The 27522-nt window shown below is 46.2% G+C and overlaps 1 protein-coding gene across 1 annotated transcript in view; it reads left to right on the top strand.

Moving 5' to 3' along the window:
• The window catches only part of LOC147662027 (uncharacterized), a 133195-nt gene that overhangs the window by 43066 nt on the left and 62607 nt on the right, over positions 1–27522 (top strand). The gene's annotated exons all lie outside the window — the stretch shown is intronic.

Genomic DNA, 27522 nt, shown 5'->3' with positions numbered 1-27522 from the left:
TCAGCCCCCTGGTGGTGGACACGAGAACATGGGGAGCGAATCGTGACAGGTATACCAGTAGAACTTTAGAAAGGGATGGCGGAAACAGTTGCCAAACACTTTAACTATGTTCCTCAGGGCGCAAGATGAGGGCAGCATTCCAGCAGACCAGCGAGTAGCCACCATTGTTGTTATCCACAAGAATGGCAAGCCATGGGCCGACTTTGGCTTGTATCGACCCATATCCTTACTAAACGTAGAGGCAAAAGTGCTAGCAAAGGTCCTGGCTACCAGGCTGCGCTCTGTTAACACTTCGCTCATACATCCCGGCCAGTCTGGTTTCATGCCTAATAGAAGCACCCGCCTCAACTTGAGACACCTTTATGGAGCACTGCATGGGACCACACCTCTCCAAATGGAGTAGCTAGTTTTGATATAAACAGCAAAGCTCTCGCACACAACAAGCAAGGTATAACAATAGTAGTTACGCAACAGAAAGCATTGTAAAAATATAGCCAAATAAATGACTTGGATTTATCACCAGCGTGACATCCCTCCTCCTTTGGTTCCCGGTCGCGGTTTTCCAACAATGGACCGTTGGTGATAAATCCATGATTCATAGCTGTACCCGCATGATCTAGAATCAGATTCTGGATCCCCTCCCGGTTGTAGGCTTAATATGCACACTTATTAAGCACGACTAATATAGCACTTTGACCCTATGTGCACATGATCGCTAAAGTTTCACTAATATTCCACTCTGAAGACCAGAATCAAACCTCTGTTACTCCGATTGACGAAATCAGATCCATTTGAATATTTCCCACCAGACCTACATGAGTGTAGGTTGTGTCTTAAGTCCTTAAGAGTCGTGAGTTGTTCCCACACGACGAAACACGTGTCGGCTGGTTGTGGAATCTTTAAACTACCCATCTTCCAAGAATTTATACGAGAATTGCAACTGTCATTTATTTGGCTATATTTTACAATGCTTTCTGATGCGTAACTACTATTGTTATCCATTGCTTGTTGTGTGCGAGAGCTTTGCTGTTTATATTGTCTCGAAGGCCTGTCTTCAGACCTTTTGTTGAACGGTTAAGGGGTCTTTTCCGCTCGCTCTTCCGCACCACGCCATAACTTGGCCTAAGATACACACCAAACGTTTACACTAGGTAGCGCGCCTTTCCTCTCTGAGAACTCTAAAAACCCCACAAGCTGTACCTAGCCAGTTTTGATGTCTCTGGATGGAAAAATGGTATTCAATACCATCAGATGGAACTACATCTTCGCTTTTCAGGCTCGCTTGTGTTTGGCCCAAAATTCTGTGGCTGGGTTAAACTCTTATATCAGGGCCCACTGGCTAGGGTGTGAGGATTAATAGAATGGTCTCCCACGTCTTTGCCCTGCAGAAGGGCACTAGGTGGGGATGTCCCCTTTTCCTGTATGATCTTTGAGCGGGGTCCCAAGCTGCTAGCGGCCTGGATTTGTTAGGACTCCATTTTGCACGAGTGAGGATTGTTTGGTATTGAGAGGAACGCATCTCTCAGTATGCCAATGACATCTTGCTTTACCTTACCCCGCTGTCCCTTTCCATCTCCAGAGTCCTGCAGCTCTTTGACACCTTCAGGAGCTATTTGGGCCACAGTATCAACTGGGCTGCATCACTGGTCTTTCCCCTGTCTGCTTCCCCCTGATTTCACAGCACTATTGGTGCTTGAGAGATTTCAAATCTAGGGATATATGTGTTCGAGGCATGTGGGCTGCTGAATTAATATCTGCGCATAGATCGCCGCCTAGTGTTGGGTCCAAATTGTTGTCCTGGAAGAGTCTTCGAAGTATCACGAGATAGGTGGCTTCTCCCCTGGACTACAGTGCGCTTGGGCATCCTTTCCATGCTCAGATTGTTTTTTTTCCGCCATTGGGTTCGGATGCAAACTCCTATACTCCAACTCGGAATTGAGACAAAACTTTCTAAAAGGCCAAAAGGCCTTTGACTTTGTCAGTATTGTTACGTTCGGTACCTTTCTACTCCATACAACGTGAGCAAAACACCAAAGGTCGTCGACAAACCTGCCTTCATCGACCCTAAAAGGTCCAAACCTGCGCCCAGGACTGTAGAGGAAGATCTATTCCACCCAGATCCATCCGAGGACCAAGCAAAGATTTACATTAACCCGGAGACTGGTAAAGTTACCATCCTGCATAGGAAAAAGAGATCTTTGGACTTTGCACCTGATTCACCTATCCCACTCAAGAAAAAGGACTTTGGCACTTCTCCCACAAGACCCTCACTCCATTTTATATCTATTATGCCCTCCACACCATTTGCACCTACCTCACCTTCTAATCATGATGACGATGAGGGAGACACAGGGTATGTACCACAGCCCCTGTATGACTTTCCTCAAGATCCAGATCAAGAGGAACCCTGGGAGGAGCCAACAGACCCTTATGACACACATCCTATCCCTGATGTGCCCACTTACCCTACTAAACCATCACCCACTGATGACACAGTAGTATTTAACCAACTCATAGACAGGGCAGCACAATTCCACAACGTGGATATGCACATTGACCCTGTAGAAGAGGACTTCCTCTTTGACACTTTCACTACTGCAGAGAAAAGTGTCAAGACCCTCCCAGTGCTAAAAGGCGTGCTAAAACATGCACCTGACATATTCAAAGACAACACAGCCAGGGCACATGTAATCAATCCCAGGATAGAAAAAAGTATAGACCGGCTCCTACAGACCCCACATACATCAAGGGCCAGCTGCAACTAGACTCCCTAGTGGTTGCTAACGCACGGAAAAGAGCCAACTCTCAGACTACAGGGGAAGCGCCTCCCCATGATAAGGAGTCCAAAATCCTAGAGGCTTCAGACACATGGGTAGCGGCACAAGCATCCAATTCTTGGAGGATCGCTAACACACAGGCACTACTGGCTTGTTATGATGGAGCACATTACGATCAGCTCGAAAGCTTTATGCAACATTTGCCCGAGCCATTTAAAGCACAGGCAAATGATCTCATTCAGGAGGGAAAGTTCATCTCCAACGCCTCCATTAAATGTGCGCTGGACGCTGCAGACACCGCAGCTAGATCCATTAATACTCGTGTCCTCCTTCGCAGACATGCATGGCTGCGGGTTTCCGGCTTCAAAAATGAAGTCCAGTCCACTATTCTAAACCAACCAGTTAACCCAGACTTTTTATTTGGTCCTGAGGTAGACACCATCTTGGACAAAATGAAAAAGGACACAGAAACAGCAAAATCCATGGGTGCACTGCAATTTCTGCAACATAGGGGCTCCTTTCGGCACTCCTCATACAGAGCAAATACACGAGGAAATGCCTCACAAACATCTACCTCCTACAAAGGTAACACACAAGGTTCCTTCTCAAAGAACACTAACAGAGGTGGTTACAGAGGTAACAATCCTAAGGGAAGGGGCCGGGGAGGCACCAACACCAGAGCCTCCACCTCCACAAAACAGTGACTTCATTTCCCTGCCTCCGGAACACTTAACACCAGTCGGAGGCAGACTACAACAGTTCCTACCTGTCTGGCACGCTATCACCACAGACAGGTGGGTGAGAGAAATTATCCAGTCTGGTTATTGCCTCAAACTGACTTCTACGCCACCAAACATACCACCCAGGCATCGGCCTATGTCCATAGAACACATCACCCTGCTACAACAAGAGGTGAAATGCATGCTTGAAAAGGGGGCCATATAGCCAGTCCCTTTCCACCAGCAAGGGACCGGAGTATACTCCCTATACTTCCTTATTCCCAAGAAGGACGGTTCCCTCAGACCAATACTGGACCTCAGACCCCTAAATCAATACATACTGTCGAAGCACTTCCATATGATCACACTACAACCAGTGCTCCCGCTGCTGCAACAAGGAGATTTCCTAGCAACACTGGACCTCAAGGATGCGTACTTCCACATACCCATCCATCCAGCCCAAAGGAAATACCTCAGGTTCACAATACAAGGGCAACACTACCAATTCAAGGTTTTGCCCTTCGGGGTTACCACGGCTCCAGGAGTCTTTACAAAATGCTTAGCGACAGTAGCAGCGCATCTCCGGAGGCAACACGTCTATGTGTACCCTTATCTGGACGATTAGCTGATACAAGCAAAGTCGTACCAAGAGTGTGCAACACGCATGTCCCAAACTATCCAGTTGCTACACAGCCTAGGCTTTTCAGTCAACTACGCAAAATCGCATCTGCAACCTTCCTACATACAGCAAAACTTGGGAGCCACTATAAACACCTCAGTGGCAAAGGCGTATCCCAACACAGCGAGGATAGCCAGCATGCAGATACTCATTCGCAAATTCCTGCCACAGCACTCTTTGCCAGCCCAAGTCTTCATGCAGCTAATAGGCATGATGGCCTCCTGCATATTAATTGTCCCCCATGCCAGTCTTCAAATGCGCCCATTACAGGAATGCCTAGCTCAGCAATGGAACCAGGCTCATGGACACCTAAAAGACCTTGTGTTGGTGGACAGTCGCACACACAAATCTCTGCAGTGGTGGAACCCACAAAACCTTTTACAAGGACGACTGTTCCAAGAGCCGGTTCCACAACTACTACTGACAGCGGACGCATCACTGACAGGCTGGGGAACCAATCTCCTTCAGTACACAGTACAATGGCTCTGGACAAACAAGCCTTTCAATAATGTGTACAACAAGACAGTGTTGACATTCAGCATCCAGATCCGCAACAGCTCAACCTGGCGATCTGGCTCCTGAAGTCCTAGAATTTGGCTACCTCAACTTGCCGCCGGAATGTATGAATATCATCAAGGAGGCAAGACGGCCCACAACCAGAGCATGCTATGCGGCTAAATGGAAAAGGTTTGTCATATATTGTACCAACAATGACATTAACCCACTGGATGCATCTATTCAAAACATCATCTGTTATTTGTTGCATTTATACAGATGTAATCTAGCGTACGGTTCCATTCGCATACATTTATCCGCCATAGCAGCCTATCTTCAGAACAGGCAGCACCTCTCCTTATTCAGAGTGCCTGCCATTAAAGCTTTTCTGGAGGGACTTAAAATAGGGATCCCTCCCAGACACCCACCTTCACCAGTCTGGAACCTGAATGTGGTCCTCACCAGATTAATGGGACCACCTTTTGAACCTCTACACTCTTGTGAGATTCAATTTCTGACCTGGAAAGTTGCTTTCCTAGTGGCCATTACCTCACTGAGGAGAGTTAGTGAACTCCAGGCACTAACCATCCAAGAGCCATTCATCCAGGTCCACGCAAATAGGGTGGTATTACGCACCAACCCTACGTTTATGCCTAAAGTGATTTCGCAGTTCCACGTGAACCAGACCATAGAACTGCCAGTTTTCTTTCCCAATCCGGAAAATGTCGCAGAGAGATCCCTACACACGTTGGATGTCAAAAGGGCTCTAATGTACTATATAGACAGAACAAAGGATTTCAGAAAAACATAACCGCTTTTCGTTGCCTTTTCTCCACAACACAAAGGCAACCCCGTTTCCAAAGCAGGGATAGCCCGGTGGATCGTTAAATGTATACAGATTTGCTATGCTAAGGCTAAACGCACACTAACCATTCCACCACGAGCACACTCCACACGTAAGTTAGGAGCGTCCATGGCTTTCCTGGGGAATATTCCTTTAAAGAGATATGTATGGCAGCAACTTGGTCCACCACACATACATTTACGAAACACTACTGCGTGGATGTGCATTCTAAACAGCAGGCAGCTGTAGGACAGGCTGTTCTCAAAACTCTTTTTCAGACCGCTGCAGCTGGCACGGGCAGCCACCGCTAACAGGAGGGACTGCTATGTAATCTATGCACAGATATGAATTAAGCAGCCCACATGCCTCGAACCGAATATGCTACTTACCAGTATGCATCTGTTCTGGGCATGTAGGGCTGCTGACATTCATATCGCCCACCATCCTCCCCGGCGCCTGTAGCAGCTGTAGCATTCAGAATTACTATGTAGCATGGACATCACTCACTGTATTACACTCCATCTCTGCCACAATGGCGAAAAACAATCTGGGGATGGAGAGGATGCCCATGCGCACTGTAGTCCAGGGGAGGAGCCACCTATCTTGTAACACTTCAAAGACTCTTCCAGGACAACAATGTGCAATCATCCGGACCCAACACTAGGCGGCGATCTATGCACAGATATGAATGTCAGCAGCCCTGCATGCCAAGAACAGATGCATACTGGTAAGTAGCATATTCGTTACATATTATTGTAGATATATATATATATATATATATGTATATATATTACCTACTGGCGATAGCCAGTAGGTATATATAGTTAGGATTTTTTCTCTATGGAACTTTTGAAAATTCTATGTCTAATAACTTTGGCGTTTGTGGACGGAATCGGCTGAAATTTTCAGGAAAATGGCACATTTTGTTTCTGAGCAGCCCCTCAAAATTGGGGGGGGGGGGTTCCGTCAAGGGGGGGCCGAGAAAAAAGGGGGTCCCAAAACTCGTTTTTCCCATTCATTTTTCCATAGGGCGTTTGGCCTCACTTTTAGCTCGAACGGCTGAATGGATTTGCACGAAACTTGGCAAAATTGTAGGGACTGTTAGCCCGATGTGCCTTTGCTGGGTCTCAATATATGTGCTCCAGTGGATTTTGAGAAATTAACGTTTAAAAAAACTGATATATCTGTGACAGCGTACCCGATAGCGCACTAGTTCGCGTACTTTTCGCGTATCGGAGCTTTGCGAAGCGAAGCTGATTGGCTCTCTGGTGTCTGTCAACATTCTAAACAGTCGGGAGCGGCCGCCATCTTGTCTCTCGGTAGGATCGAGAGACAAGAGGAGGCCAAAACGAAGGGGGAAATGAAGGAAAGGGGGCAAGGTAGACCTCTTCTGACCCCCTAGGATTGATGAGGGGGATATTAAAGTGGCCCGCGGGGCAAAAAAAAAAATTTGCGTTTTTTTTTTTTTTTGTCGTAGAGGCGCAAATCAGTACGTGAACCGGGCAGCTAACCGGCAGCGTAACGGGAGTCTGAGGAGAAGCTGATTGGCTGTCAACATTGTAAACAGTCTGGAGCGGCCGCCATCTTGTCTCTCTGTAGGATAGAGAGACAAGAGGTCGTGAAAAACGAAGGGGGAAATGAAGGAAAGGGGGCAAGGTAGACCCCTCCTGACCCCCTAGGATTGATGAGGGGGATATTAAAGTGCCCCGCGGGGCAAAAGAAAAAAAAAGAAAATTGCGATTTTTCGCGGTAGAGGCGCTTCCCGGTACGCCAACCTGGCAGCTAACCGGCAGCGTAACGGGAGTCCGACATCTTGTGTTTTTGGAGCGTCCGGTTTGCGTACCGGGTAGCGTTCCGGTAAGCGTAACAAGGGGAAAACCAAGAGAAACAGTAAAATAAAATTTAAAGGAATAGATTTCCACCAAACTTGGCAAAATTGTTGGGACTGTTTGTTTGTTGTGCCTTTGCAAGGCCTCAAGATATGTGCACGTGTGGATTTTGTCTAATTAAGGTTAAAAAAAAATATATATATATCTGTAAGCGTGCTCTGGCGCGCTTACGTTACGGGTTTTGTTTGCGCTGCAGAGACGATACGTCACGTTTATGCGACGCGTCATGAGGCGTCTCACGTGGCTACGTGATACGTCACGTAATAAAGAATATATTTTACAGCTATAGATATTAGCTTTTAAAAAACCAATGAAATTCACTGAAAAAACCATAGGTTATAGACCATATATAGTTAGGAATTTGCATTTACAAAACCATGAAAATTCACGGAAAAAACCATTGGTTATAGACCATATATCGTTCGGGATTAGCATTTACAAAACCTTAATTTATTCGCACAAAACCATAGAAATTCGCATATATAGTTAGTTGCAATAACTATATATCGCGCACCCGCAATCCACTGCTGATGATGTCACATATTACATCATTCATGACATGGTCAGTGACATCACTGATGACATCACTGATGACATCTCAAATGACATCACTGATGAAATCACTGATAACATCTCATTTGACATTACTGATCACATCACTGATGATATCATTCATGTGATAATACGATGCACCTCTTCAGACTCTAATATAACCTTAGATACAATCAGTGTAAACAGACACTCACAGACTGTCACTCATCCATGGAGTTACTCACACACCTAGTCAGTCATGCAAAGAATCAATCGCACCTCCATTTCCTCAACTATACAGTTATACACACCTTACTTATTCAAACATATACTAACACATATTTACTCTCTTATACAATCCCTGATACAAGTTCACAATGATCCATACAGCCACTGACACATTCACTGGCTCTTATGCACAGTTATTTATATATGTCAACTCTCACACGTGCTGTGTTTTACATATGTACCTACTTTGACATGTAGCACTGAGATATCCATTCACTCACCAATATACTCATGCACGCAGTCAACTGTCCATACAGCTGTTTCCACATGCACTTTTGAACCCATACATCTAGTGAATCAACTGCTCACACATCTATGCACAGAGTCATAAACCTCCCAGCCACCCACACACACACTCAGTCTCCCATACAAATACTTGGACAACCAATGAATAACCCATACAGTTACTCATATAGCTACTGATTAACACATGCAGCAGTTTACAGAACAACAGACATAATGATGCACAAATTAAGACAGTTTAGTCACTAACCCATGCACTCAGAGAGATACATTTAATCATTCCCTCATACAATCAGTCATGCACCTACTAATTCCTTCATCCAAACACTTATACATCCACTCATTCTTCAATATGTAAGACATATTTTAACTTTACAGAAACATACAATCACTGGATGTTGTCATCAGTGATGTCATCAGTGATGTTATTTGAGATGTCATCAGTGATGTCACTGACCATGTCATGAATGATGTAATATGTGACATGATCAGCAGTGGATTGTGGGTGCGCGATATATAGTTATTGCAACTAACTATATATGCGAATTTCTATGGTTTTGTGCGAGTAAATTAAGGTTTTGTAAATGCTAATCCCTAACTATATATGGTCTATAACCAATGGTTTTTTCCGTGAATTTTCATGGTTTTGTAAATGCAAATTCCTAACTATATATGGTCTATAACCTATGGTTTTTTTTCAGTGAATATATATATATATATATATATATATATATATATATATATATATATATATATATATATATATATATTCAATAAAAACGTTGCAGGGATTTTGTTGTTGGGTTCAGATTTTACACGCATACAAACATAGAAATTAAGTAAGCAGTTCTAGTTAGCTGAGGTAACTATAACTTATGCCCCAGGCAAAGCGCTGTTTATGATATATCACTTCACTCATGACATGGTCAGTGGTGTCACTTATGGCATCACTCATGACATCCCAAATGACATCACTCATGACATCATCCAGTGAGTGTGTTTCGTAAACGTTTCTGACACTGATAAATATATATTGAGCTACTACTTAAGTTAAATTATTATTCTTTCTGTAGTACTAATGAGTTTTAGTATTTGTAACATACATCATCTGAAGTATAAACCCATTTTAAAGCAAATGAAACTGCTTGGTAGGTGGTTCTATAGGGTATTGGCGCTCCTGGGCAATACTCAGGTGAGTATACTCTAGTACTGAGTGAGGATCGCGGTGCATGAGGGTAGGGAGAGCCACCCTCCGTCCCAACGAGTGGATATCCACTGGTAAAACAGAACAGCCCCCTGCTCACGCTAACAGTTTATCAATTATATCAATAACAGGGGGACAAAAGCTTGAATCTTTGCTGAAACATTTGCTTCAGTTTATACACAACAGCCTTAGCCAACACGTGTTCCGTCGCGCTTATGGTTGTGTGCAGCGACTTCTTCAGGGCTATAGTCAATACGTGAAGCTACTTAAATCCGGTGTATTTCCGTCCCGAATGGGATTCAATAGGGTCCAAAGGTAGACACACAGTTAAGACTGCACATATCTTTGCCACAGTCTAAGATGTTCGTTCGGACTTCACTCCACACTGCTAGCTTCGTATAGTTCTGTTTTATGACATACTGACCTGTTTCCTTCTACCTCTATTCTTTGTGATGAATGACTGAATTAGTTGATTGCATGGCATTCATCTCTCCACGAAGACATTTCTTTAGGGTGATGGCTCAGTGTAGTACAAAAGACTGACCGCTCTTTTGACACCTTTCTGCAGGATGAAGAATCATTTTACTAGTGGTTTGTGACACAGTGCTCTGTTGGGTGTGTGTTGTAGTGGTTTCTGTAAAACGGACGTATGCATTAAAATCTTTTTCCAGGTTCATTAATAGTTTTGTGGTTTCTGATAGACTTGCCTGTGTGGTTATATGTCTTACTTTGGTCATTAGCATTTAGAGCATTGGTTTAGAAGAACCCGGACTATCCACTAAGAACTCTCTATCCTGGGTGATAAGTGAGTGTAGTAGTTGATAAGGTTACGGTGAGCTCTCTGGTGTACGTGTCTCACCTGTCTCCTTTTCTCATTTAAAAAAAAATAATTGTATTTTAATAATTATATTGTAGTTTACTTTGCTAGATGATGTAATCAGTGATGTCATCAGTGATGTCATTTGAGATGTTAACGCCCAGGCGTGTCTCCCTGTGGGTCATCTATGTGCAGGTGGAATGAGTCTGTGTCTAGCATTTTGAAAGACTCCAGTAGCAGATCCCAGAGCATGGCAATGGGCACCTTTCGCATTCCGTGGCAATCTTGTCTGCATAGTGCCCCGCTTTCAATGAGTCCCAAGCGCTCCATCGCCTCCCTACAGACCTGTAATGCGGGCGGAAGCGCTGACTTCCAGCGCCTAGTTATAAAGCGTTTCGCCAGTATGAATGCCAGATCAGCCACTTTCACCTGCATTTTGTAACAATTAGGATGTGGATAGAGGCCCAGCAGGCAGCCCTTTGCAGTAGTTCATGAGTGTCCCTCAACCACCTCCCGCAGTGTGATCGCCATCTGTGTTCAGTTGGTGGAAAGGGCAGGACATGACCATATCATGTACAAGATGTCCGCGCCTTGTTAAGTACTTCTCGGCCAGTTCACTGCTACCGCCGGAAACATCGTGTGTAGTCGATGTGGTGTGAGGTACTCTTTGAGTTATCATATATTGAATAAAATTGAGCCGGGAGGTGCGGGAGACCACCCTCGGATAATCGAGAGGGGAGACCCATTCTTTGTCAGTCAGAACCATGCCCATATCTCACTTAACCCGTATAGTAGTTAGGGGTGAGAGTATGTGTGCCCTTCTACCTCGGTATATCCACCGTGTCCAGTGCCTACCAGTGTTTATGAAGTGCACCAGTTTGTGTGTTTATGGTTCGGCCCGTCATGAGCCCAGCCCGCTTGATATATCGTATTAGACTAGCATGCAGTAAAAATAACGTGTTAGGGAGTTCCTCCTCGTGCACAAAATTAGCATGAGTGAGTGAGTGCCATCTCCGAATAGTGCTCTGACAGTTGCCACCCCGGCCCGCTCCCACCTGGAGAGTTGTCGATGTGTCAGTATCCTGGCAGAAGTGAGGAGTCCCAGGTGCGGAATGTTGGGTGCATATGGTGTGGTGGGTGCAGTGTATGTCAGGGCTTGCTTTTAGTAATGAAACAAAGAAAAAGTACGCAGTAAAAACAGGGGTCTTAAAAAGAGAGGAGATGGGGAATTCCCCTTTTGGAACTAGGGCTCTCACACACCCAGCAAGCTAGGTGTCATGCTTAATCATTTCAGCCTGCTCCTCGATGGGCCGGCGTTGCAATGCCCAACGGGCCCCCTTAAAGGGGCTCTTTATCGGAGATCTTTTGTTCCTTGCCGTAAGGGTGCAGTGGGGGAAGGGGCCTAGTCAGATGTAGATGTAAGTGCAGTGTATTAAAATAGGTTAAGGATTCCTCTGCAAGACTTTATTCTGTTATTATTATTATTATTATATTTCTTATATAGCGCCAGAATCGACCCCCGGAGGGGTATCTCTGCGCTTGCCTTGGGAACCCGTCCTGGTTTTTCCCTGTGAGATAGCCCCTACAGGGCATCCCCAAGGTGAAAGCCAGGCATCCCGCCGCGGGGGGCCGTTGTGGTGATTAAGCAAGCTTAATGCCTAGAGTTGCAGAGTGTGAACCCATGATTAGGTCAGGCACCGAAGCGAGAATTATCGAGTCCATGGACATTTGAGCTCAAGACCCTGCCGCGTCGGGAATTGAACCCTGGTCCCGGGTCTGATCTCTGCTTCAGGGTCTGCCTGCTCTAACCAGTGAGCCACACTTCTCTTGGGTACCTAACCTAAATAAAAATAGAAAAGGAGGCTAGTGTGTTCTATAAACTTGGCGAAAGAAACCCTACTCTACTCCTTGAACAAACCTACTCTACCTTCAAATCTAATACCCAGAGCACTTTTAACAAAGGCTCCAATAGAGGAGGTTATAGGGGAAACAATCATAAGGGCAGAGGACGTGGAGGCAATAACACCCGAGCCTCCACTGCCACCAAACAGTGACTTCATCACATTCCCTCCAGACCATTTAACACCAGTCGGTGGCAGATTCAACCAATTCCTACCTGTCTGGAACGCAATTACCACAGGCAGATGGGTGAGACAAATTATCCAGTATGGTTATTGCCTGGAACTCACTTCTACTCCACCCAACATACCACCAAAACAACGTCCTATGTCCAAAGAACACATAACACTGTTACAGCAAGAGGTCCAATCCATGCTACAAAAGGGTGCCATAGAGCCTGTCCCTTTTCAACACCGGGGAACAGGAGTATATTCTCTATACTTCCTAATTCCCAAAAAGGACGGGTCCCTCAGACCCATATTAGACCTCAGACCTCTGAACCAATACATACTATCAGAGCACTTCCATATGCTAACGCTACAACAGGTACTCGCGTTGCTTCAGCAAGGCGACTTCCTTGCCACATTAGACCTCAAAGACGCATACTTCCACATACGTATAAATCCAGCGCACAGGAAATATCTCAGGTTCATAATAGAAGGTCAACATTATCAGTTCAGAGTTCTCCCTTTTGGAGTAACTACAGCACCAAGAGTGTTAACAAAGTGTCTAGCAGTAGTGGCAGCACACCTCAGGAGGCAACACATCCTCGTGTTTGCATACCTCGACGATTGGCTCATAAAAGCCAAAACGCACGCTCAATGTGCAAGTCACACGTCTCAAACACTCCAGCTGCTGCACAGTCTGGGTTTTTCTATAAATTACCCGAAATCTCATCTACAACACTCCCACATACAACAATATCTGGGAGCTACAATAAATACATCAGTAGCAAAGGCATATCCAAATCCAACCAGGATAGCCAACATGCAGTCTCTAATTCAGAAGTTTCAGCCACAACACTCCTTGCCAGCTTGAGTGTTCATGCAGCTCATAGGCATGATGGCCTCTTGCATATTCATTGTCCCCCATGCAAGACTTCAAATCCGTCCATTACAAGAATGCCTAGCACGGCAGTGGAACCAGGCTCAAGGACAACTAAAAGACCTAGTGTTGGTAGACAGTCGCGCTTACAACTCTCTGCAGTGGTGGAACCCACAAAACCTTTCCAAGGGGCGACTGTTCCAAGAGCCGGTTCCACAACTAGTACTAACAGTGGACGCATCACTGACAGGTTGGGGAGCCCACCTACATCAATACAGTCCAAGGACTCTGGACAATCAAGCAAAATACACTGCATATAAACCACTTAGTGTTGCTAGCAGTATTTCAAGCACTGAAAGCATTCCAAAAACACATATACAACAAGACTGTGTTAATCCGCACGGACAACATGACAGCCATGTACTACATCCAGAAACAGGGAGGGACTCACTCTCTACAGCTTTCTCACCTAGCACAGAGCATATGGAGGTGGGCAATTCCCAAAAACATCTCTCCTAGCAGAACACTGTGAGAAGTTGGCCTGATATGATGCTCACTAGTTCTAGTGATCACCTTGTATCAGTCCAAACAACCCTTATGGTGATAAGTCAACCTTATAGACCAGCTATCCTAAGGGTAGCATGGACAAAGCAGTCTTGGGCTAAACTCTATTGGCATGTGAAGCCAGCTGTTTTACCACATATAACCCCTTGAATACCAAGTGAAAGGACACCACACAGGTAGTTATGAAAATAAACAAGTATTTATTAACTAACATACACCTCTGAACTCTTTATGAGGTCAGAGGGCTAAGCACATGACAAACCCTTCGGAAAAATACACTCAAGTTGCACGATTTACAATGGTGCCCTAGGGGCACGACAAACATATACTAGAAACAATGGAATGCGAGGAAAGAAAGTACTGTAAGGAGATCCAGAGGCTCGAGAATCGCTGGGACTACGCTACTGACTAGGTAAGTAAGGAGCAGGAGGCCCACGGGACTCACGTGCAGAGTGGAAACTCTCACGCGGATGCGTACCAACGTCTATGGATGCTACAGTTTACAAAATTACGGATTCCGGACGAACCCGGCTGGATGGAGGGAAAACAGTGGACCTGAACACTAGGATAGTGAACACTGTCTTCAGCACCTAGAACCTTTAGTTACCTAACCCACAGGCTGCGGGTGCATAGGGCTGAAGTGGTGTCGGGTTTGTTGCGTTGATCCCGGTGAAGCCTGAAACAAGGAGTTGCTGGCAGGCGACCAGATGGAGGAGTCCGGTGGTTCCAAGGATGGAACTGGGAAGAAGTCCTGAAAGGGAAGAGGGCAGAGTCTCGGTCACTAGCCAGTGACGGTGCTGGAACCAGGAGGGAACTAGATGCTGTCGCCGCAGTCAGGTGGAGGACGGGACACTTCTCTCTGTAGCTGCGCGGACCAGGAGCTGTTCTCTACGACCAAGCTGGAGGCACGAGCTGTCCCACGTAGTGTGCTGCTGTTGGCGGTGTTGGATCGTCGATCTGGTCAACAGGCCTTGGCAAGTGCAAGCCACGCGGAGGAACAAAGATGGCGTCTGGTGCGGACCAGGAGGGTCCGGGGTGCTTCTTGTTCACAAGGAAGCAAGGGCCAGTCTGGGGGACCAGACCAGCAGTGTTGGATTCTTCGGGTCGTCGTCTCAGAGGTCACTAGCCAGCCGGCAAGTGACCAGACAACAGGGCAAGCAGCAACCAGGCAAAAGGGCCCCACGCAGATCTCGTGGATGCTGGGGGGCTGGTCTTTGGTGCAGGAGCTGGGTCGGTGTGGGGCTTCTCAGACCCCAATGCACTCACTTGAGGATCCCTCGGCGGTCGTGCTGGAAGCGCTGTGCAGGTTTCTCAAGATGGCCGTCTCCAAGTTGCTAGTCGCACCCACGGGTCTCAGCTGTGCTGCGGATGTGGGTAGAGGTCAGAGGAGTCTGGAGGTCTGGGTCTCGTCGAGCTGGGTCGTTTGGTTCCAGGAAGGAAGGACTTGCAGCAAACCGCACAAGAGCTTGATGGTGCCTGCGAAGCAGGATGGTCACTCCCTGACCATAGGGGAGATTCTTCAGTCTTCTGATGTTCGGGAGGTCGAAGGTCAAGAGTTCTTCGTGGAAGTTGTCAAGATTAATCTAACTGGGAATGGGCCCAGCTCCTACCTTTATTCGGCTAAAGGGGGCTGCACTGCGACTAGGTCCCTCCCCTGGGTGGGACCAGGAAGGGGGGTGGTTACACCCCCTTTCCTTTGTCCGGTCTTGTGCCAGCTCTGGGGCTGGAGTGCCCCAGGAACTGGTTTAGACCGGAGTATGCACAGGGACACCTTCTCATTCTCATTCCTTTCAGCCCTGTCCTACCTAATACACAAAATCCTGTCTGGGGTGGTGCTAGCACCTCCCAAGGCAGGAAACCCTTTGTCCGAGACTCCCTCGCTGGAAGGACTCCCAGCAGCAGGAGGTCAGACTTGTGTCTGTGGTGGCAGCATCCATTTTGTGATGCTGAGGCTCGAGTTAACTTTAACCGGGGTTCACAGTTACATACATGTCGTGTCCCTCTAGAAGGGTGGAATGCTACCCCCGTCGCCAGAATTGGCGAGGGGGTAGTATTCCAATTCGTATGACACCTTACTGGACATGTTTTGATAATGCTATACCAAAGTTAGCATTTGACCGCGAGGTTCATAATGCACTTAAGAGTATATGGTATAGCGTTATCATGGAACAGCTATTAGGACTTGGTTCCGCAAGCTGCAAACAGGCTCAGCTCATGCCAGAGCACCATCTCACATAATTCCAAGCACTCTGCCTTCAGGATTGATAAGGCCTGCCATAGGAGTGACTGATAGGTATACATGTGTCCATTTTAGGTTTAGGTATAGGGAACTATATCTAAAGCAAAGGGTGATTACACCACCTTGCCCCAGCTGTTGTGCAGCCAGTTGTGTCTGTTTAGAGGGCCAGCCAGGGGTGGCATAATACATGCTTCAGCCCCTGGTAGGCCCTGGGTACACCTATGCCCTGGATACCTAAGGTATGCTGTACAGGGACTGGTAAGGTGGCCCACTACCAATTGGTAAATGCACCTAAGGTACATGGTTGTCAATTTAGAGGGAGAACAGCTAGGCTGTGGGTCTGATTAGCAGGCCACAGCCAGGGAAAGTCGTAAACCAGTGAAGCAAAAAGCAAAAATCGGGGGTGACCATAGGATTGTAGACCCTACTCTCCTACAAACACCTGCCAGGGAAAGACAATAAAATAGCCGATCTGTTAGGCAGACACAGTCAACAGATACACGAATGGGAGATTCACCCTCAAGCTCTCCAGCCATTCTTCCAAAAATGGCATCCAGAGATAGATCTGTTTGCCACAGAAGAAAACTCAAAATGCCATTACTTTGCCGCCAGGTTCCCACATCCGTTGTCACAGGGCAATGCGATATGGGTGAACTGGTCAGACAGATTTGCGTACGCTTTTCCACCAGCCCCACTGATTCCGCTAGTGGCACGCAAACTACGTCAGCAGTCACTGACGATGATCCTGGTTGCTCCAACATGGGCGAGACAACCATGGTACACAACATTCCTAGAACTCTCAGTGGTTCCACATCAAAGACTGCGCCTGTCACCACATCTTCTAACTCAGAACCATGGAGAAATCAGGCACCCCGATCCCAATCAACTGAACCTGGCGATCTGGCTTCTGAAGTCTTCGAATTTGGATATCTCAACTTGCCTCCTGATTGTATGAACATTATCAAAAAGGCAAGACGCCCAACCACTAGAGCATGCTATGCAGCCAAATGGAAAAGATTTGTAATCTATTGCAATAATGACCAAATCAATCCATTAGACGCTTCAATACAAAACATTATTTGTTACTTGCTGCATCTACAAAGATGCAACTTAGCATACTCTTCTATAAGACTACATCTTGCGGCTATAGCTGCCTACCTCCAAAACACACAACACCTTTTATTTTTATTTATTTTATTTTGAAAGTTTTATATAGTGCGAACAAGATCTTTGTAGATATCAGAGCGCTTTAAAAAGAAGGGGTACGAACAGGAGAGCGATTAACAGGCCATTGGGCATAGCGTAGTTGTAGGTAATAAGTGGGGTAGGGTAGGTACATGAGGGAGCATAGTCAAACAGGTACGTCAATAATGCTAATAGTACAAATAAGTGGGAGCATAGACAATCAGGTAAGTTGATAATACAAGTAATACAAATAAGCAAAGGGATCGAACAAGTAGTACAGATCGGTGCAGAGTCTTTAAAGAGTCCAAAATAATAGTTCAAGTGTATTTAGCCATGAGGATAGCTTTTACTTCTTTCTTAAAAAGTGTAGTGGAGGAGATGAGCCTGGTTTCAGGAGGGAGTGAGTTCCACATCCTGGGTGCCATTCCTGAGAAGGAGCGTTTATAAGTTTTTTCCTTCCGGAATCTTCGAGGCTTCAGCAGAAGATTGTTTGTGCCTCTAGGGGCCAGATGTAGGTAAATGAGATTTACCGATTTTTAATTACCGAATTTTACCGATTCGGTAATTAAAAATCGGTAAATCTGAGGGGTGGATATGTAGGAACATCCAGATGTTCCTTTTACCGAATCGGTAAATACCGATTCTGACAAGGGTGCAGGGGGTGTCACTTTGACACCCTCTAGCACCCCCAAAAAAGGTTCAGGGGCCATGTGGCAGGTAAATTTACCGATTCTGTAAAATACAGGGCCCTACATCTCAAATTGCATTTACCGGTCGGTAACGGCCGAATTCGGCCGTTACCGACCGGTAAATGCCTACCTACATCTGGCCTCTAGTGTTTCTAGAGCCGCCAGAAATTGTCAGTTTCTGAGTGAGGTAGCCGGGTGAGCTCAGGTGTACAGCCTTGTGCGTCATGCAGGCGATTTTCAGATGTATTCTGGCTTCAAAAGGTAGCCAGTTCAGGGATTTCAAGTCAGGGGAAATATGTGAGTGTTTTTTTGACCCAGTGATGAGTCTCGCTGCAGCGTTTAGAGAAGCTCTTAGGGGTGCAGTAGTAGTTAGGGGGAGTCCGCAGAGGGCGATGCTGCCATATTCTATTCGAGGGATGACTAGTGCTTCTACTGCAGTTTGGAAGTCTTTGGCTGGGAGGAAGGGTTTAAGTTTCCTCAGGGTATTGATTTGGTAGTTCGCTCCCTCAGTTGCCTTGCTGATATGTTGCTGCATGTTGAGATTGGTGTCAAGTGTTATGCCTAAAGATTTTGCTGAGTCCACGATGGTGGGTTGGACATTGAGTGCAGTTAGGTGTTTAAGCCAAATTTGAGTGGTAGAGATCTTCGCGGGAGGTGAGATCAGAAGGAACTCTGTTTTCAGAGCATTAAGTTTGAGATGATTATCGGCAAGCCAGGATTGGGTGCTTCTGATCGTTGAGTTCAGGAGCAAAATGTCTTTGGGGGGATTGTAATTTGAGATATAGTTGGGTGTAATGTAATGTAATGTAAAAAGGGACTTGCTAAAGCGCACTGTGGCCAAGCGGCTTCCTGGCGCTGAAAATCTGATGCCTAGCTCTGCAAATGATCCGACGGGGCTAGTCAGGGAAGGCCTGAGCAAAAAGAAAGGTTTTCAGGGCTTTGCGAAAGGAAGAATAAGTAGGAATGGAGCGAATAGGAAGAGGGAGACTGTTCCAGAGCTGGGGGACAAGAACCGAGAATCTGGTGCCCCCGGTTCTGGATTTGCGGAAACGGGGGACTTGGAGTAAGGAGAGAGATGAAGAGCGGAGAGTGCGGACCGGGGTGTAGGGAACAATCAAAGTGCCAATATAGAGGGGGCAGAATGGGTGAGAGCCCGAAAAGTTAGGCAGGCCAATTTAAAAAGAGATCTAAAATGCACAGGGAGCCAGTGTAGGGACTTGAGTACGGGCGTGATGTGGGAGGATTTAGGGAGGTGAAAGATGAGACGGGCTGCCTGATTTTGAATGGCCTGTAGTCGTTGCCTTTCGACGACTGGTATGCCCCCATAGAGGCCGTTCCCATAATCAAGGCGGGAGGTGATAAGGGCCATGACTATGGATTTGAGGGCATCCGTGGAGAAATACCGGGATACTTTCCGGATAAGACGGAGGGATAAAAAACAAGAAGAAACGACAGAACTGACCTGGGCATGCATAGTGAGATCATTGCTGACCTTGATGCCCAGGGTACGGACGGAGGAAACCGGTGAGGGGGGAGAACCAAAAGAAAGGGGCCAGTGAATCGGGGACCAAGGATTGGAAGGACTACCCGTGAGGACAAGCTCTGTCTTATCCGGATTGAGCTTAAGATGGTTAGAGCTCATCCATTCCGAGATAAATACTAGAGTGGAGCTGAGAAAAGGGGAGGAATCAGAGGAGGTGGAAAGGTCAAAGACGAGCTGGAGGTCATCCGCGTAGTTATACACGGAGACCCCCTGCTCGCGGAGAGAAAGAATAAGGGGATAGATATAGAGATTGAAAAGGAGGGGAGAAAGGGAAGAGCCTTGGGGCACCCCACACACGACTGGACGGGGGGGGCGGGGGAGGAGAATCCTGAAAGATGGATGGATTGTGACCTGTCTTGAAGGAAGGACGCCAGCCAGGAAAGTGCTGTTCCCCTAATGCCGGCTGCGCTGACACGGTCGAGAAGGATGGTATGGTCGACAGTGTCAAACGCAGCCGACAAGTCGAGCAGCACCAGGGCTTGGGGAAGGTTGGCGTCTACTTTCTCCTTTAATTCGTCCAGCACAGCAATGATCACGGACTCCGTAGAGTGACCCGGACGAAAGCCCGCCTGATGGGGGGGCCAGGAGGCAGTTCTCCTCCATGTACGAGGACAGGCACGATGTGACGTGGCTTTCCAGGATCTTCCCCAGGTAGGGAAGAAGAGAGAGAGGCCGGAAATTGATAGGGAGGGAGGGGTCCAGGCCAGGTTTTTTAATGATTGGAAAAACGATGGCGGTTTTAAAAGTAACAGGGACAGAACCAAGAGTCAACGATGCGTTAAGCAATGTGAGAGGGGGGACAGGACAACTGGTGAAAAGGGCTTTAAGAATCCGGGCTGGAGCACAGTCAGCCGGAGAGCCCGACTTGACCTTGGAGAGCAGATGGAGAAAGCAGTCAATGGAAATAGGGGGGAAGTGATCCAGAGAAGAAGGCAGAGGAGGGGAAGGTGTGGCACAGGGTTGGGAGATTGGGGGGATGTTAGCTTTGATGTTGACAATCTTGTCAATAAAGTAATCGTTAAGTGCAAAACAGAGGGATTGAGTGGGGGCAAGGCTGGTGCTAGTGCGGTCAGAGGTGGCGAGTTGCTGGACAAGAGAAAAGATTTCACGAGGTTTATTTGTAGAGAGAGCAACTCTCTCCGTGAAATATTTTGTCTTGGCAAGCAAAATAGCCTTTTTGTAACTGTTGAGCAGAAGCTTATATTTAGAACGGAGTAGAGGACAGTAATTTCGCCTCCAGTGGCGTTCCGAGCGCCTGAGATTGAGTTTAAGAACTTTAAGCTCACTCGAAAACCATCTATGTGCGTCATGTGGACGGACAATTTTGACTTTCTTAAGTGGGGCAACCTGATCGCAAGAGGAAGAGAGCCCAGTATTGATGGCATTAGTTTGAGATTCGAGAGAGAGGTCTGCCAGGTCAGGTGCTGAGGAGGTCAGTGAGGTCGAGAAAAGAGTGAAATCGGTCTGGTTCCAGCTACGGGCTAGCACGTTTTTGAGTAAGGGGGGGGTTGGCGGTGGAGGCAGAAAGAATACTAAAGGAAATAGTAAAGTGATCGGACCAAATGCACGGAGAGATGGATGGAGGGGAGACTTTGCGGCGCTGTGACCATATTTGATCCAAGATGTGGCCCTTCATGTGGGTGGGGACAGCAATATGAGATGTGAAATTTAAGGATAGAAGGGTAGCAGAGAAATCTTTGGATGTGGCATTTTCCCTGGGGTCATCAGGCCAGTAATTAAAGTCTCCAAGGAGGATGACTGATGAGTTATTGACCGCCAGGGTAGCCAAGAGCTCCTTCAAGGAGGCTACAAATTGAGGCATAGGTAGGGGGGGGATGGTACATAAGAACAAAAGTAAGAGGATCTGTAAGGTTGAGGGACCGAGCCACAAGGTAGTCCACGTTGGGTATGGGAGAGTGATCGAGAAGCTGGAATTTGAAGGTAGAGCGAACAATCAATGCCACTCCGCCTCCAGCTTTACCGGCCGGGCGATCCGCTCTGAGAGCGTAGTAAGTGTCGGGAAGGATAGCCAAGAGATCGGGGAGCGAATCGGCGGAGAACCAAGTTTCGGTGAGGAATAGGTAATCAGGAGAGTCCGATCTTAGAAGATTGAAAAGCTCGAGTTGATGTTTGACTGCTGAACGAGTGTTGAGCAGGCAGGCTGAGGCTGCGGGAGGGGGTGGGTGTCATCGGCGTACATGTGAAAGTGTACATTGGATGCTTGTAACAAGGTGGTGAGAGGTTCCATAACTAGGTTGAACAAAGTTGGGGATAGGGAGGATCCTTGGGGGACGCCTAACGATACAGGTATTGGCGAGGACATCAGGTTGTTGCTCTTGAATTTCTGCGACCTGTTGTGTAGAAAGGAAGTGAACCACTTGAGAATAGTCCCAGATAGACCCATTCTTGTGTTTAATAGTTCGAGTAAATTCTCATATTTAACGGTGTCGAATGCTGAAGAGAGATCCAGAAGGATGAGGAGGCAGGTATCGTTTTGATCTAGGATTTGAAGGGCGTTGTCAATTATGTGAGTCATAGCAGTTTCTGTACTGTGTCCTGCTCGGAAGACTGATTGATGAGGGTTGAGGAGATCAAACTGATCAATGTGTTTAGTCAATTGTAGTTGTGCGCATTTTTCCAACAGTTTGGCGAGAGTGGGAATATTGGTAATGGGACGGTAATTGTTTAGATCAGAGGGGTCGGCTGTGGGTTTCTTTAGTAGAGGTGTGACTTGTCCAACTTTGAGGGAGTCAGGGATGGTTCCTTGTTTAAGTGAGCTGTTGATAATTTTAGTCCAGAGTGGGAGGAGCAAAGGGGTAAAGTCTTTTACAGCGTTAGCAGGAAGGGGGTCCGTGAGGTGATTGGATGGTTTCAAGGTGCTGAGCAGTTTGCCAATTTCTTCTTCAGAGTAGGTGCCAAAGGATGACCATGTAGCATTGTTTTTTGGTTCAGTGGGTGCTATGCAGTGGGGTTTGGAGTAGAGGCTTGCGTCAATGAGGAGATCGCTCTTTATGTTGTCAGTTTTTTGGATAAAGAAAGCGGAGAAGTCTTCACAGGAGGGTGCTTCGCGCATAGTGCTGAGTGGTTGGGGTTGTTCCTTGGATTGTGTTCTGATTAGCTCAAACAGTTTTCTCGGACGGTTTTTTGCTTGGTCGAGCTGGAGGCTGAAGAAATCTGATTTTGAGCGTTTTATTTTCCTGAAGTAGGCGTATCTCTTTTTCTTCAGTGTTTTTAGGTGCAGTGCAGAGGGAGCTGATCTCCAGGTGCGCTCTGCCATTCGCATGGCTCGTCTATCCTCATTGAGACTCCCGTCGTACCATGGATTGGAGATTTTAGTGGAGGCTCTTTTTAGCTGCATAGCACCTGTCTCTGTTCAGAGTTCCACCAATCAAGGCTTTCATGGAAGGGCTTAAAAGGATAATCCCTCCAAAACATCCGCCTTCACCGGTCTGGAACTTAAATATAGTACTAACCAGACTTATGGGACCTCCTTTTGAACCACTCCACTCATGTGAACTGCAATTTCTAACATGGAATGTGGCATTTTTAATTGCCATCACTTCACTCAGACGAGTAAGTGAGTTACAGGCTCTAACGATTCAGGAACCTTTCATGCAAATACATGCAAATAAGGTAGTTCTACGTACTAACCCGAAGTTCATGCCAAAGGTCATATCCACTTTCCACATCAAAACTGCCAGTTTTCTTCCAAAACCCGCAGTCAGTAGCTGAGAGAGCCTTACACACACTAGATGTAAGAAGAGCTCTGTTATATTATGTTGACAGAACTAAACCATTCAGGAAAACAAAGCAACTATTTGTCGCTTTTTCACCACAGCATAAGGGTAACCCCATCTCAAAATCAGGAATAGCCAGATGGATAGTTAAATGCATCCAAATATGCTACCATAAAGCTAAACGCACTCTAACAGTTCCCCCAAGAGCACACTCTACGCGCAAAATGGGGGCATCCATGGCTTTCCTGGGAAACATTCCACTAGAAGACATCTGTAGAGCAGCTACACGGTCTACCATACACACTTTCACTAAACACTATTGTATAGATGTGCAATCAAAGCAGCAAGCTTGTCCTCAGAACTCTCTTTCAAACTGCTGCAGCCGGGGCAGGCGTCCACCGCTAAAGGATAGGTTTAGGTTTACTTTATTGTACAGTTAATTAAAACTCACAATATAAAACGTACATCATTAAAATCGTTGTAAGCTTAAAAACGCGTGTATTATTAAAGGAAAAAAAGGTATATAAAACCATATTGAGTTATCGTTCTCGATTACAGTGTCTCTAGCCCACTTGTGAAAATTAAAAGAGGAGGTACTGCTATACAGTCTAAGCTAAGATATGAATTCAGCAGCCCACATGCCTCGAACGGAAAATGCTACTTACCAGTATGCATCTGTTCTTGGCATGTAGGGCTGCTGGCATTCATATCGCCCACCCTCCTCCCCGGGGCCTGTCGCAGCTGCAGGATTTTCTTTGCATGGCCATCTTTTACTTTACTATACTCCATCTTTGCCACAATGGCGAAAAACAATCTGAGGATGGAGTGTATGCTCATGCGCACTGTAGTCCAAGGGAGGAGTCACCTACCTTGTGATACTTCGAAGACTCTTCCAAGACAACAAGGTGCAATCATCCGGACCCAAAACTAGGCGGCGATCTATGCTAAGATATGAATGTCAGCAGCACTACATGCCAAGAACAGATGCATACTGGTAAGTAGCATTTTCCTTTTAAATTTTGCAGTACTTTCAAGATACAGGTGGCTGTACCTTAGTCTCCAAAATGGTCAGAGTCTGGATCATGGGCCATAGTTTTGTGGGAAAACTTACATTCAGTAGAAAACAACAACACTTGTAATACAGTGGCTGTGTGACTGGGTGTGTGAGGGGCTTTGAGGGTTGGTGTGTAAGGGGTTTTGTGGGTGTGTGAGTGGCTCTGTAGGTGTGTAACGGTCTGCAAGTGATTTTGTGGGTCTGTGAGTGTATGGGTGTGCGATTGTTAGTGTTATTAGTTTTGTGGGTCTGTGGGTAGCTGTGAGTGGTTTTATGGACCTGTGAGTTTGTATGTTAGTGGCTGTGTGGGGCTTGAGTGGCTGTATGGGTGTGTACATGTGTGGCTGCATGTGTGAGTGGTTTTGTGGGCCTGTTAGTGGGTGTGTGTGGGTGTATGAGTCTGTGAATGGGTATGTGAGTGGGTGTATAAGTCTCTTAATGGGTGTATGAGTCTGTGAATGGGTGTGTGAGTGGATGTATGCATGTGTGAGTTGGGGTGTGAGTGGCTGTGTGTGTCTGTAAGTGGGTGTGAGTGGCTCTAAGGCTGTGTATGTGTATGACTTGGTGTGGTAGTGGATTTGTGGGTCTGTGAGTAGGTGTATGGGTGTGTAAGTGGCTGTGTTGGTCTGTGACTTGGTGTGTGAGTAGCTGTATGGGTGTGTGAGTAGCTCTGTAGGTGTGTGACTGGGTCTATGAGTATTTTGTCAGTCTATGGGTGGGTATGTTAGTTGCTGTATGTCTGAGTGGCTGCATGGGTTTATGAGTGGCTGTGTAAGTGTATGACTGTGTGTGTGAGTGGTTATGTGGGTCTGTGAGTGGGTGTAGGAGTCTGAGTGGGTGTGTTAGTATGTGAATGGGTGTGTGAGTCTGGGTGTGTGTGTTAGTAGCTGTATGTGTGTACGAGTAGGTGTGAGTGGCTATGTGGGTCTGTGAGTGGGTGTGTGAGTAGCTCTATGAGTGTGTGAGTGACTATATAGGTAAGTTACTGGGCGTGTTAGTGGTTTTGTGGGTCTGTGAGTGAATGTGTTGGTCTGTGAGTGCTTCTCTGGGTCTGTGCGGAAGTGTGAGTGACTATGGGTGTGTGAGTGGATGTATAGATGTGTGAGTAGAAATGCGAGTTGTGTGGGAGTGTGAGAGTATGTGAATGAGTATGTTCTTTTTTTAATTGAACACTGGATCCGTGTATCTGTCGTGTATTCACATGGGGGGTCTTGCTGAGCACTGCAATAGATCCATGGATCTTCACGTGCCCCCAAAAACTTTTTGGGGCAATTTCTTGCCCATGAGGGGCCCCTCACACACACTCTCAATCAGTCCTATGGGGGCAGGATACCTCTATCCTGACCCCTTATATCATATTTAGGCTTTATTCTCCCCACTCTGGGACAAATGCTGATACACTAAATGGCAGCCGCAACTGTACTCTCAGGTTGCAGCCTGCCAATCACGGTATTACTGGTGGTACATGAATCCATGTCCTTAGATGTACATAAATCTTTTTCAGTTTATAACTCCAAAACTACTGAACAGATTTACACAAAGTTACAACAAGCATTTGCATTTGTTTGAGTTTTGTTGTTTAGGGGTGCCACTAAAATATTGTTTCTTCTTCCTTTTGCTTTTTTCAGTTTTGTGGTCTTTAGTCTTAAGATGCAGGGTTTAGAAGCATGTTTTAGGTCCTGTTCAATTTTTTTTATAAACTGTAGAGAATCAGGAAATATCAAAATCATATTTGATATTTTGGCTGTGTTTATTTCTTTTACTGATAGGTAAAATGGCTGGTTTCACAAGAATCTTTCCTAATGTGTGTCATCACATTTACCCACAGAGAATGGGTGAAAACCCTTAATACATCAGCCTCCAGTTTCTAGTGGGTCAGTATTGATAGTAGGTGAATTGCCAAAGGCTCAGGCTTTAAACATTCAATGCAAGGTATAGTATCAAGTATATGTAAAAAGAGCACTATCACCAAGCATCTGGGATAGTGGTGGAAACATGACACCAGACTTTTGGAAATGATGCATAGAAATGTCCCTTCACCACCAATGGCATTTGAAGTCAATGAAACCTCACTGTGGTACTCTGTACAAGTTTGAGATCCCTTCAGTTAAGGGGAGTTTCCTCCATAGTTTCAAAAGTGCTGATTCATTTTTGACCGCTTCACTAACTCTGAGGGCATAAGTGCAGAACCTGCCCTGAGAATCACAATGTTCAAGTGCACCAGTATTGGCATGGAAAGCTCTGTCAGTGGCCAGAGTTAACAAATTCTGTACTGGCTGTTTTGGCGTTGCCCGTCTCAAGTGCCAATGTTGAGAGGACCTTTCCACAGAAGTTTACATAAGAAAGAAAGAGCGAGCGCACATGACCAAAGACTCACTGAAGAAGTATTCTATGGTGTACAATAATAAGTTTAATTTGCAAAATTCTTTTTGGACCTCATATACACTATACTTACATTGTCTATATACCATGTGCTATCAGTGCAGAAAGCAAGCAATAATAAAAGGAAAATGTTCCATAAACACCGGAAAAACACTTTTTCTGTTTTTAGTGGCGCGAAAAAGTGTAACCACTGAAAACAACATTTTTTTAAGGTATTGAAATCACTTGAAAACACTGAATAAACCCCACCAGAATTGACCAAAAATAGAAACTGAAAACAGGAAAGCCTAGACATAATTGATGACAACAGTGCATTGCGAAGGCGAGAGTTCTAATTACTTGAGATAGCTAGAACAGGTGAATTTAATTGGTTTTGTTTGTTTAAAATTTCACCTGGAGAAGTGTGGCTCAGGGGTTAGAGGCGGCAGACCCGGAACCTGAGATCGGCCCTGGACCAGGGTTCAATTCCCCGCCCCGACGGGGGTTGGGCTCAATAATTCCATGGACTCGATAATTCTCAATCCGGTGCCTACTCGACTCATGGGTTCACACTCTGCGACTCTGGGCAATAGCTTGCTTAATCTCCACAATGGCCCCTTGCGGCGGGATGCCTGGCTTTCACCTTGTGGATACCCTGCCGGGGTATCTCACAGGGGAATACCAGGACGGGTTCCCTAAGCAAGCGCATAGATGCCTGCGA

This window comes from Lissotriton vulgaris, unplaced genomic scaffold (genome assembly GCF_964263255.1).
Source record: "Lissotriton vulgaris unplaced genomic scaffold, aLisVul1.2 SCAFFOLD_781, whole genome shotgun sequence".
Taxonomy (NCBI): domain Eukaryota; kingdom Metazoa; phylum Chordata; class Amphibia; order Caudata; family Salamandridae; genus Lissotriton; species Lissotriton vulgaris.
This window is presented reverse-complemented; position numbering and strand designations above follow the sequence as displayed.